We start from the raw sequence: 12,681 nt of genomic DNA on the forward strand, positions 1-12,681 counted from the left end.
TTGTCTTGCTCTGGTCTCCTTCAGCCAATTTCTCCCTGAGCCTCTGCTCCCGCTCGACTTCTCCAGCGGGGGCGCATGTGCATTTGTGCGGGCTGGAGCAGCCTGCTAGGGGCCCCGCGGCGCGTTACAACTCCCAGCAGTCCGCGGAGGAGCCGTGCTCGCGGCAGCGGCCACACTGCTGGGCACCACCCCGTCTCGCCCGGGCGCCGGGTGGCTGAGGGCTGGGCTGCCCCCCAACGCCGAGCCCGCTGGCACGGACCCCCCCTCTTCCCCGGCCAGCGAGCTCCCCCAGGGGGGCGGCAGCATCAGGTGCAGTCGGGGCGGGCGGCAGGCCAGGCCCGGCCCCCTCTCGCCTGCGCGCTGAGGAGCCCGGCTGGAGGGAGCCGCCCCTCGGTGTGCGAGGGCTGGAGGCAGGCAGAGCAGCGCGCCGCGCCGTGCCGCGTCGGGGATTTCCAGCCTGGGCGGGCGGGAGAGGAAGTGCGGGGCGGGGGGAGCCGGGGCAGAGCACCAGGGACTTTCCAGCCGGGCAGCGGCCGCCTCCGCCGGGCTGCAGTGGGTCCCCCTCACACGCTGGCAGGTAGGGGCGGCGGGGGGCTCTGCGCGCCCGCACGGGAAGGGGCTTCAGCGAGCCCGGCGGCTGCCCGGGCTCGGGCGCAGGCTCGTAGTCAGGGGCAGGGCTGCGGCCACCTGGGCTGCTGCCCCCGCTCCCACTTAGGGACACGCTGCGGCTCGGCTCCTGCTCTGGATCTGGCTGCTGGGGGCCAGGCGGCGGCGCTGCCCAGGGGCTGGGACGGGCTTAGGCGACTGCTGCTGCTGCCTTGCTCATGTGCGGGGACACGGCTTCAGCCACCAGCCAGGGACAGCCACATCAGACTCAGCCTGTTGCCCAGGATCTGGCGGCGGCGGCTGCTGCCCAGGGATTGATTCAGCCTCAGGCTGCGCCTGTTGCTGCAGGCGCTCATATTGGTACTCAGGGCTGCTGCTCAGACCCTGCCCAGACACATACATACTCCGGGCTGTTGCTTTTTTCATTTTTTTGAGGTGGGGGAGACGTACTTGCAAGGCTAAAACCCGCCTGACATCTCCCTGCCTGGAGGAGCCGATCAGTAAGTGTTCCATGTAAAAACCCCCTTCCACTTGTCGCTCTGCTATGCGATGTGCTTAAGGGTTCTTGCATGCATTTGATGTGTTGTTTGAATGCAGAAAAGCTCTCTCATAGGCAGTGTGGGCGGGCCATACGCTTTTAAAGGGGCAGTGTCTGTGTGTTTTGAGCTGTTCTTTTCACTTGTGGCAAACGCTTATTTTGCTAACTTTGCACCCCCAAAGACCGCTTTGCTTCGTTAACCGTGTATCTTTATTTAAATATTCTCTAATAAACTTTTATATCTGTGTTGAGCTGGCTTTTAGCAAACCATTACCATATTGGATATATATATGTGTGTGTGTTGCGGGCAAGGAGGGGTTCTCCAGTGAAGGATGTAAAATAAATTCAATTTAATGTGGGTTTCACCTGTCCCTATTGGGGAATATCCTCTCTCAGTATTTAAGTAGAAATAGCTATCCATACTTACCACAAAAAGAGCCGTATTTTTTGTACTGCATATCTACCAAGACCATATTTTATAAAATGATCTCCCTAGCATGAACAAAAACTGCATTAATTTTACATCATTTTAATATTTAATAAATGTGTGCATTATTTACTGCATAGTGTTTTAATTTTTTCATTTGATAGTGTAGTAGAAAAATAACTATTGTTTAAAAGTTTATACTGAGTCATTCTTCTGCAGATGAACCTATGACTGACTCATAATCAAAGAACTGCAGTGGCTTGTAAGATAGAAAGGCAAGACGTTTACATCTCTGTGATTTATTTTTATCTTCAGATAATATCAAGGGTCTAAATAAACTTCAGAAAAGCAAAAAAAATCATAATTATGTCTACCATTCTAGTGTGCAGTCATGTTGTGCCTCGCTATTGCTCATGTATGGTTTGGAAGACTATAGGCTCCTATATCTGGCTGCTCAGCATCTATTTGAACAATGTTGTGTCATCTCCTGTGTTTCTATAGTAGTAAGATGTGGGTAGTGTCAAGGATATGCTTTGAAATGTGAGATCTCTTCGGGTCAGTAGTTTTTCTAGATTGTCAAGATTTATCTGAATCTTGTCTATATTGTATGTTTTAATCAAAAGAAGCTTACTGAATATAGTGCTATGCATTTTGTATAATAGGTGTGTTATTTAGAGAATGTATTTAGCATTGTTGTGTACTAATCTTCATTCACATTCATACAACAGAAGAAGGTGTTTATTTTTCAGTGTATGCTGTGAATGCATTTGAGCAATGCTAAGCCTGGGCACATGTATCATAATGTTGCATATTTAGTAAAAATCCATATTTAAAATACTACTGTCTATACACAGAAGCTGTATTTTAATTATTATATTAGATCTTTTTTCAGACTACAGTATATTTGGAATGACATACATTTTATTTTATAAAATGAGCCATTTTTAACTTACAGGAGTCTAAAAGTGTCCAAACGTCGCAATTCACGTACAGTTCTATTTACAGTTTGGAATGTAAAAATGACACTGTGTGCATAACACATTTAATGTGTTTACAGAAAGAGGTTCCCAGTTTGAGACAAAATATACCACGTTTCAGCCTGAATCTGAGTTTTTATGGTCAGATTGGGAAACCCCTTATAATACAGGTTGATAATGGAGACACTGACATATCATGAGCTTGAGCAGCACAAGTGGACACCAATACAGTGTTACAAATGGTGTCTTGTTCTGACTTTAAAATGTAAGGTGTGTCACTGAAATGCAACCTGGTTGGAAGCTTCAGTTGGCACTGGATTTAGAACATAGAAAAGCAACCATACATCTAACAGCAAAGCAGTTAATCTGAATTAAAAGTGGGTGTTAAAGGTCTCAGTCGCTGTGCTTTTCTGAAGACCTGAATTTAAGTTTGATGTTAATATTGGTTTGAAAGACAGAGTTCCAGTGCAAACCGATAGTGAAATAGACCAACAATTTGGGTTATCTTCATAACAATCGTCTAAGCATCTCTACTATTGTTAATATCTTGAAGTAATATATAAAATTTTACTAGTTCAATTCCTATTGCTGATATTATATCCTTTAGTGTGACTGTTGAGATTCCATAGATAGAAATAGTTGCTTTGGCTTTCAATATGGCTTTGAAATCCTGCTGCATTATATTTTCTTTCTTTTCGTCTGTAGTGATATGTTTAAATGAGGAAAGCGGAGTGCCCTTTTAGATAGGGGATTTTTGATCTTCTGCTAATGAATGTGAAAATTGTGATAAAATACTAAAAGCCAGAAATCTTTATTTCACTTACATTATTGTTGAATTACCAAAGAAAATACATCCCTCTCCTCCCCCCCAAGTTTTGGAAATGTGAATTAAGTGAATAAAACAGAGGAATGAGAGAAGCTGATCCACTGTCCTTATTTGCCCTTTTGTGAACAGACGTTGCAGAGATATCAGGACATTGTGGTTCCAAACATTCTATGTGATGCAATAGCCGAATTTCTCAGATTTTTGTTGAGCTTCTTAATTCAAGGTCTTGAATCTTATGATGTCTGAAGATGGCTGATTATACATCAGTTTTGGAGGTCAATATCCCTCTGGATGCTCCTTTTTAAAAATTCCAAAGGTTTGAAATTCTTTTTCATGCCCAGGGATGGATACTTTTTGAGCTGGGTACTTATGTTTGAAACCTCCTGGCATTTTTTTGACCTCTGAACTATAGCAACATCTCTGCTATAGTTAAGGTGGAGAACGCCTTTCTATTTTAAATGTTGATTCTTCTAAGTATTCTAAAATCCATGTTTGCTCATGTTGCTTTTGAAATTTGGTGTGCTTCATGATGATGTGTGTCCAAGGGAGTTGCTAGCCTGCCATGACCAACAGGACCTGAGCAGCCCCCAGGTATTGTAGATTTCAACCCAACCCTTGGCAGGAACCTGTAAGTGTAACGTAGACAGACTGCAGCAACATGCATTTCTCAAAGCCTTTTTTATTTTGGGGAAATGTAATCTGAGTGCAGCAGAAAATTCAGAAGATGATCAAATTATTTTCAGGAAGAAAATAAATTATATGCTGGGAGGGGTTGAGGGAGAGGAGTTTGGGGGTTGCAGTGAGGGGAGGGGCATAAATGGAGATGGGTGATAGCATAGGGGAAAGGGTCTAGGGGAAAGGGTGGGGATTAGACAGTGGGAGGGAAGAGGTGGGGCACTGAGGCATGACATGAAGGTGGGTGCCAGGCGAGTGGGGAGGATTAGGGGCAGGGTGCCTATCCTTTCTTCCATCCCATGTGCATTCTGCCATCTGGGAGGTGGGGCACTGACCCTCTGGAGGGGTATCTCAAACTCTCTCCCTGTTCCCCATGTGGGAGCTCAGATCTCGGTGGGTCCTGCCCCAGGGATTTCTGAGCCCTTCTCTCTTTTTCTCTCCCATGTGAGAGCTGGGATTTGGAAGGCTGAGCCTCTCTCCCAGCTCGCTCATATGGACTGAGCTGGGATTTGGAAGGCTGAGCCCCTCTCCCAATTCGCTCGTATGGGCTGGGATCTGGGGGAGGCCCTGCCCTTTTGGGTAGGGAGTTGAGAACAAGCATTCTGGTAGCGTGAACCAAGAACATACTACTGTGACTGGAGTGAGTTCAGAACCGACTGTCAATGTTCTCACCCCACGGCCAGTGACTGCCTGAAATGAATGGAGCAGCTCTCAGGTCTTAGAGCTGTTGTTTCAGGCTGTATTCATCTCAACTGAATGAGAACACCCCAGTGAGAATGAGATGAATGGGCAACTTAACATGTTTCTGTGCCTCAGTTTCCTCATCTGTACAGTGGAAATAATGATGCTTCCTTCCTTGGTATACAGTGCTTTGAGATCTGCTGATGAAGTGCTGTGTTAAAGGTAGGTCGGTATAATCATTATTTGGTTATAGTAGCATCTCAGCTGCAACCCTACGTAAGTACAATTGCCTAAATGACCACTGTCTCCTACCAAAAACATTTTGATTTAAAAAAAAAAAATCTAAGAAATTAACTGACAAAAAACTTGTTAATGCAGTGTTAGGGTTGCCTGGTGGTATCTCATGCTCTTCTGGAATGCTGAGTTCTGTAAAACTCATCCTTAACTCGGAAGCTGTTTGTCAGTGAATATGGATAAAGATGACCAAGAAGGGAGAGGGGGAGAATGGAGATGTCAAGAGGAGAGAGAGAGAGAGCAAGAGAACACAAAAGTTGGAGGGTGAGAGAGAAGCCAAGAGAGAAAACTAATAAGGGAAAGTGAAGGGGTTAGAAAGGGAGGTGCAGACAGGAAGTGAGGAGAAGGAGCAGCAGAAAGGGATTGACTACAGGTAATGAAGGAGGGGACCCACAAAACAGGAAGGTGGTGTGTGAGGGGGAAACATGGGGTAAAAAAGGAAGAGTAGAAAAGAAAAGGGAGGAAAAAAACCTGAAATGGAAGATAGAAGACAGAAAACAGAGGGAGACAAGAAAATAGAAATGGGAAAACAAAGGCAAGAAAAGACATCTCATTACTGAGTCTCTTAATTTTTTTTTTCTAAGTTCCTCAATGCCTTTGTATTTTTCTGGGAATGCATTCCATTGTACTGTCAACTTGGACAGATGTGGAGAGGAGCACTGATGGTAGAATATCTTTGGACTTGTGACTTGGGTTGAATTGCTGCTTATTGTTGGACTTGTAACTAGGTTAGCAGGGCAAGTACCTCTTCATTTATATACTACAATAGTAGGTCCTTAATCCTCTCCTCACACCCCAAAATGGTAAGCCTTAGATTTCCATGCTGTTGCTCTTGCCTGCTGTTATACACTGTGGTGTGTGCAGTAAAAAATGTACATTTACTAGAATCCTGTGCTCTGAAGCATAAGAATGGGAAGGAGATAATAATATGGGAAGAAATATAGTGAGTGGCAGCAAAGGATAAGTAAAACCTTTAACATGTTTCTGGAGACCAGCACTTTTATATGGGAAGTATCTAATTACTTTTCTCCCTTATACTGTGTCCCTGGGACATCTTTCATGCTTTATTCTGTAACGTTCATTTTTACAGAGCACCATACCACGAGGCTTAAAATCATAGAAATGTTGGGCTGGAAGGGATGTCAAGAGGTCATTGAGTTCAGCCATCTACACTAAGCCAGAACCAAGTAAACCTAATCCATCCCTGACAGGTGTTTGTCCAACCTGTTCTTAAAAACCTCCAATGACAGGGATTGCACAACCTCCCTTGGAAACCTGTTCCAGAGCTTAACTACCTTTATACACCACTACCTCGATATAATGCCACCCAATATAACACAAATTTGGATATAACATGGTAAAGCAGTGCTCGGGGGGAGGATGGCTGCGCACTCTGGTGGATCAAAGCAAGCTCAATATAACACAGTTTCACCTATAATGCGGTAAGATTTTTTGGCTCCCAAGAACAGCGTTATATTGAGGTAGAGGTGTGGTTAAAAGTTTTTCCTAATATCTATCTTAAATCTCTCTTGCTGCAGATTACTACTTGTCCCGCATTCAGTGGACCTGGAGGAAATTGATCACCATTCTCTTTATAACAGCCCTTAACAAATTTGAAGACTGTTATCCATCCCCTGCCCCTTCTTCTTTTCTCAAGACTAAACATGCCCAATTTTTTAACCTATCTTCATAGGTCAGGTTTTCTAAACTTTTTATCACTTTTGTTGCTCTCCTCTGGACTCTCTAATTTGTGCACATCTTAAAGTAGGGTGCCCAGAGCTGGACGTAGTAGTCTAGCTGAGGTCTCAACAGTGCTGAATGGAGCAGTGCAATTACCTCCTGTATCTTACATACAACACTCTTGATAGTACACCTCAGAATATTAACCATATTCAATTTGTGATCCACTATAACCCCCAGATCGTTTTCAGCAGTACTGGTGCCTAGCCATTTTCTGTTTGTGCATTTGATTTTTTTCTGTCCCAAGTATAATACTTGGCATTTGTCTTTATTGAATTTCATTTTTTTATGTCAGACTAGTTCTCCAGTTTGTCAAAGTGGTTTTGAGTTCTAATCCTGTCCTCCACAATGCTTGCAACCTCTTTCAGTTTGGTGTCATCCTCAAATTTTATAAGTGTTTTTAAATTTTAATTTTAAAAGATACTCTTTTATCCAAGTCATTAATGAAGCTCTTATTTAAGTTAGAATTTTAACTTTAGTGTAATGTTTTTGTAGTTAATATAAGATTTCTTTATAATGTATTGGGATAACAGATCCTTTAGACCATGTGCAATGCGAACAAAACTTTGATGAGCCTGTGATATAGTGTATGAATTCTAAAGTGAATGGATCCATTGATGTATAATCTGCACACCAGGTGCTCCAGACCAAATACTTGTGAATACAAGCTTTATGGTTCTTTTCATTGCCATGTGAAGGCAATACTGAGACTTCTTGTCATAACCATACAAGTTCAGCATTCGGAATCATACTGAATGTGTGTCTTTTCATAGTACTTTCAATAATATGAAAAGCAAAGCATAGTGAATACTGTAAGAAAAGTAGGACATGACCAGTAGATGTGTTTAAAACTTAACGTTGTTATTCTCAACAGTGTTCTTAGGCATTTAGCAAAATAGTTGCTTTGCTTTGTTCTGTCTTAACTAACATATTGTGGGCACTACCATAATACAAATACATTCTTCCATGCTGCCACTTTATGCCTTCAATGATTTCCTAGTTAGCATATGCAGAACTTTTTGATAATCCATCATGAGAGAAATGATCTAGTCATTAGGGTGCTAGGCTAAAAACCTGGGAGACCAGGATTCGATTTCTTGCTCTGTTAGATCTCTGTGTGATCTTGGGCAAGTCATTTAGGCCTAAACTACACTTAACATTTAGGTCCACGTATCTATGGCACGATGGGGGTGTGAAAAATCCACATGCCTGAGAGCTGTAGCAATGCTGACCTAACCCCAGGGTAGACTCAGCCAGGTTATTTAAAAAAAATAATAAAGAAAAAATCCTTCTGTTGACCTAGCTTCCGTTGGTCAGGGAGGAGCTGTTCTTACATTGACGGAAAAACCCTTCTGTCAATGCAGGCTGTGTCCACATTACGGGGTTATGCCGACATAGCTACAGTGCTGTACAGTCTCTATAGTCCCCATAGTATTGACGTGGCCTAAGTGTCTGTGCTTCAGTTCCCCATCTGTAAAATGGGAATAATAGAACCTCTACTTCATGGAGGTGTTGTGAGGATAAATACGTTGAAGATGTACAAGGTGCTTTGATAATATTGCGGCCATCTAAAGGCCTTAAATAGATATGTACATAGAGCTGCTTTGTTATTCATTCAGTTTATAGTAACCTCCTGCCTCACTTTGTCTATGGTACTATGCCAGACGGTGCCTTTAAATGGTAAGTTTTCTGGGGCAGAAAACCTGTTGTTTGTTGCAGTTCTTCTGTTGTTCTTTACAGTGTATATGCAATGCAATATAAACAATATATAACTGCTTGTATAATATAATATATGTCAAAATACTGTCTGTTTTGGCTCTCAAACTGTGATTTTCAACTTGTTTTCTGTTTTGGACTTGGAATGATAATACATTTCCATCATCCATAACAAAATAAAATTTCCTAAAATCAATTTTAACATTTTGCTCCCCCCGCCCCCAAAAATAAAAAGTTGGCAGCATGAAGAGCTTTGGTTTTATACATGCAATCATTTGCATGAGGAAGTGGGTAGTTAAGAATGCAATTATATATGATACAATGAATATTTTAGTCATAGAAATTGGATGCACCCTGTACCAAATAGTGACTCTCTAAAAACTTAGTCCTGCAGAATCTCTTCTGTCCCCTGCCATTGCAGGAGTTTCCCATATGGCAGGTTCTCTTTAATGAAGGGGCTTCTTAGACTAAATTCTGCAGCTTAATAGACCTCATCGTTGGGATTTTTTCCTTGCTTTTAATCCTATGTTTTTTTACATTTCATTCAGTTATTATTAATCTCCCTTGGACCATCCTAAATAACTTCTCTCTGATGTAATTGTTCTTGCTTTTCAGAAAAATGTCATTGCATATTCCTCATCTTCCTTAATTGTAATTTGGCCCAGCAATATGAGGTACATCTAATTTCTCATGTTGGTTCCTATACCCTTTAAAGCAATTTTTGCAGCCTTTTCTCTGAATTTCTGCCAATCAGTCAACATCTCTTTGGTTTTGAGATAAGATGTGAAATGTGGTGTTGTAAGAGTAGTCAGTCTCATCTTTGCTGTCTAGAAAGAGAACTGTGTACTACAGTACTGTGGGTTGTTCTTTTCTCTCTAATTACATGGGTATTGAATTAGCTGTTCTTATCCAACATTACCCTTTGGTATCTCTTGGCCTTACTGCTCTCCAAGTATCTCCCTTCCATTTAATTTCTGTATATTGGTTTATTCTCCCCCCAGATATACTTGCTTTTCCAGAATTATACTCATTTATGTACCACCTGCTGATATTTCTAACCTCTAAATCCATTTTTCTCTAACCTCACTGGTATTCACAGTGGCTGCTTATTTACTATCATTTTCAAAGTTAATTAACATACTCTGCTCTAGTCTCTTCTAGATCATTAAACATTTAACTACAGTCTGAATCCAATATCAGTCCCTACTCACTCCTTGGACATCGCTCTCTAAATATTGTACACTTGCTGTCTTTCTCTCACACACCCTTTCTCGTCTCTTTCTCCTCTTTGATCCTTAGCCCAGCATTTTTAATAGAGTATTGTGCCCTTACTATGCCTGCTTTGGTTGAAATTGGCTTTGATTGCCAACACTAGTCTCAGTAGATGCCAAGAGCAAGAGTGACTTTACCCAGGGTCCATGGGTAGAATTGGACTCGCAGAAATCAGGCCAACTCAAGTCAAACTGAGTGGCACAGCAACCTGGAGAACAGGGTCACAATGCCACTTGCTCAAGTTTAGCCTGGCCATCCTTCCATCATGAAATGTGCATGTGTGTGAATGGGGTGGTGGTTAGGCCAAATTTGAGTGATTGATATTGCGGTCTGGCGCTCTCGGTTGCAGCGACAATCAGGCTTTGTGCCTGCTGTTGATTGGTCTCTTGCCCTGACAGGTCTGCACTGAGGCAGGAGGGGTTGGGGGTGCCGCTTCCACCTGCAAAGGGGCTGGAGCTCAGGGAGAGGCAGGACTAGATGTGTTCCCCTGGATGCACACAGGGCAGAACCCCTATGTCCCCACAGGAAGAACAGCAACCCCATGGGCATGGGCCGCCGTCAGCCCTGCAGGGAGGGCAGTGATTCCATGGGCTTGGGCCCTCTCTGACACCTCCTTCCCCATTACTTCCCCTGCCCCCTGTGTCCACACCCATTGAATTGGAAGGCTACATTTGCACCTGCCTAAGAATAAAGAGCTTGAGTACATGATTGCAAAATACTCTTTTTCTCAAGCTGCCAGCACGTGGATGTTAATTTGGGGTTGTAAAGATGTAGTCACCTACTTAACTAGGTGAAGGCTATGGCATCTGCTAAGTCACATGTGTCTCTCTAGTAGTTTCTTGAGTTACTGCTACAGTAATATCTCAACAATTTAGTGTTTTTTGCACCTCTCTCTAAGTCAAAGAATATCCACAGTGATTTGTGTGAAGGTTAGCAGTTGACTTTCCATTGGCTTCTGTGTGAGTTGGATCATGCTCCACCTATGTAGAGAACCTGGTTTTGCTAAACTTCAGCACCGTGCCATGTGATTAATGAAAAACTGGATATTTTTAATCAAAGGAATGGATTTAAAATGGAAATATCAATAGACCCTTTTCTGTAATTTTGTTAGTAGATGTTGCTTCAGTCCTGCCGTTACTGTTTAGCAGTTCCTTTTATCTGTGCTACATGGACACATTATGAGGTATTTTGAATTTTTCTTTTGGAACATATGTAGAAGACTGCCCTGGGCAATCTCTGTGATAAACTCTTTATTTTCTCAATCAGCTTCTTCAGTAAATCATACATGGGGATTTACGTCAACTGTTCTTTGGTCTCAGGGATCTGGGACTATAAACTACCTCTGTCGGGACTTTTCCTTTTTCCAAATGCATGAAACCTTCACTTTCATTTTGAAAAGCACAATTGAATTTATGTATTTCACTTCCGGTATTTCACATGAGGATGTTTAAGGTCGTTTCTGGGGCTTTAATTCATTTAGTAGGATTGAGTGTCCAAAGTTCATTTGTTCTTCTAAATACACATAGCATGTTCTTGCTGGTTTCCCTGAGGGGATTCTCTAAAATGATTAGAAGAAGAGGAGTAGGTACTCTGAGGTGTGTGTGTGTGTGTACCTGCACGTGCATGTGCACACAACTATACATGTAATTAGCCTGAGGTTATTCTGCAGTTATTTGCAGGACTATATATGCTCTAATTTTTATAAGCACACTGAGGTATATTGGATAACTGTATGGAGAGCAAACCAGGTAAATATACTGTGTTACAGTAGTGCTAATCGGGCTTGGTTACCGCTGTGCTAGGTACTTTATACAAAATAGCAGGACAATTCCTGCTCCAAAGATCTTACTGTCTCAAGTGCCAGTCCTTACGCTTGAGTGTGACTTCACTCACGTGTGTTCAGTGGGATAGGACTCGTGATTAAAATTAAGCATGTGCTTAAATGTCTGTAGGATCAGGCTTAAATTTGTCACAAAAAATGGATATGAAATGATAGGAAGGAGCAGGGGAGGTAGCATGAGTGGGAAAAGCAATGTGGAAAATGTGTGTACATAAGTTACACAATTATATGGCTTCAAACCAGGCTTGTTTGTGGTATAAGATAAAAACATGTAAAGAAGATAGCTGACAGTGATTTCCAGTAGTTATCTTGCCACATGTTGCACCTGCTGTTCTTGAGAGCTTGTGTGCTGCTATTTACCTTACCTGGTACCTACTGTAGCAGGAGCGCAAATTTAAGTTGTATGTTTTGTTAAACTTTCTGTTTTAAGTGAAAATAAGACAGTGGTTAGTGACCTGTATTGCCGTGGATAAGATCCAGGTTTCTGGATCTCCTGTTCCTGGCTGGGATTTGTTACAGTTTAGAGGTACTTGGACTTCAGTCAGAGATATGAATACCCCTCTCTGGTTGCTTGTGGAGCAGGGAATAAGCACACTTCAAGCAACTTAAGTTTGCTGTTCTTTTGAATTTGACTTTTCTACATTTAAAACTTAAGAAAGCAGTTCCAGCTAAAGCTTCATTATTCATCTTTCATGCAAATAAATCCGCCCATGAATGTAGTGTTCATGAACTAGCCATAGAGAAATGTAGAATACAGTCTAACACGTAGAAATAGCCTGCCTTCTATTAAAGAAAGATTAGCAGCATCAGTTATATAAATTGTTATCCTTTGCCGGTGCCTCTACAATAATACATTGTCACATACAGGGAAAAAAATTTGGTGAGCTCTCCATTAGATGGTGCTGCTGGGATTGAAATATTTGCACAAGCAAATGGAAATGGGCCACTTCCTGTGACTTTATCGGTATGTGGTTATAGACGATGGCATTTTTATGACATACTATACTTTTATTTATTAAATAGTTTTCATAGGTTGGCAGACATGCAAGGATTTTTGTGTTACACTTGGAGAAAATCTTTAAAGAAATG

At 42.2% G+C, this 12,681-nt stretch overlaps 1 protein-coding gene across 6 annotated transcripts in view; it reads left to right on the top strand.

Annotated features, from left to right (window-relative positions):
* Positions 1-483: 483 nt before the first annotated feature.
* Positions 484-12,681, top strand: part of TRAF3 (TNF receptor associated factor 3) — a 104,501-nt gene continuing 92,303 nt past the window's right edge. For 5 of the 6 annotated variants that reach the window (XM_050954169.1, XM_050954175.1, XM_050954176.1 and 2 more), the window contains exons 1-2: positions 484-577; positions 1,042-1,106. The gene's annotated coding sequence lies outside the window, so the exon portion shown is untranslated. The remainder of the gene's footprint in view (positions 578-1,041; positions 1,107-12,681) is intronic. The other variant, XM_050954171.1, reaches the window with a different exon arrangement.

This window comes from Gopherus flavomarginatus, chromosome 5, assembly GCF_025201925.1.
Source record: "Gopherus flavomarginatus isolate rGopFla2 chromosome 5, rGopFla2.mat.asm, whole genome shotgun sequence".
NCBI lineage: Eukaryota > Metazoa > Chordata > Testudines > Testudinidae > Gopherus > Gopherus flavomarginatus.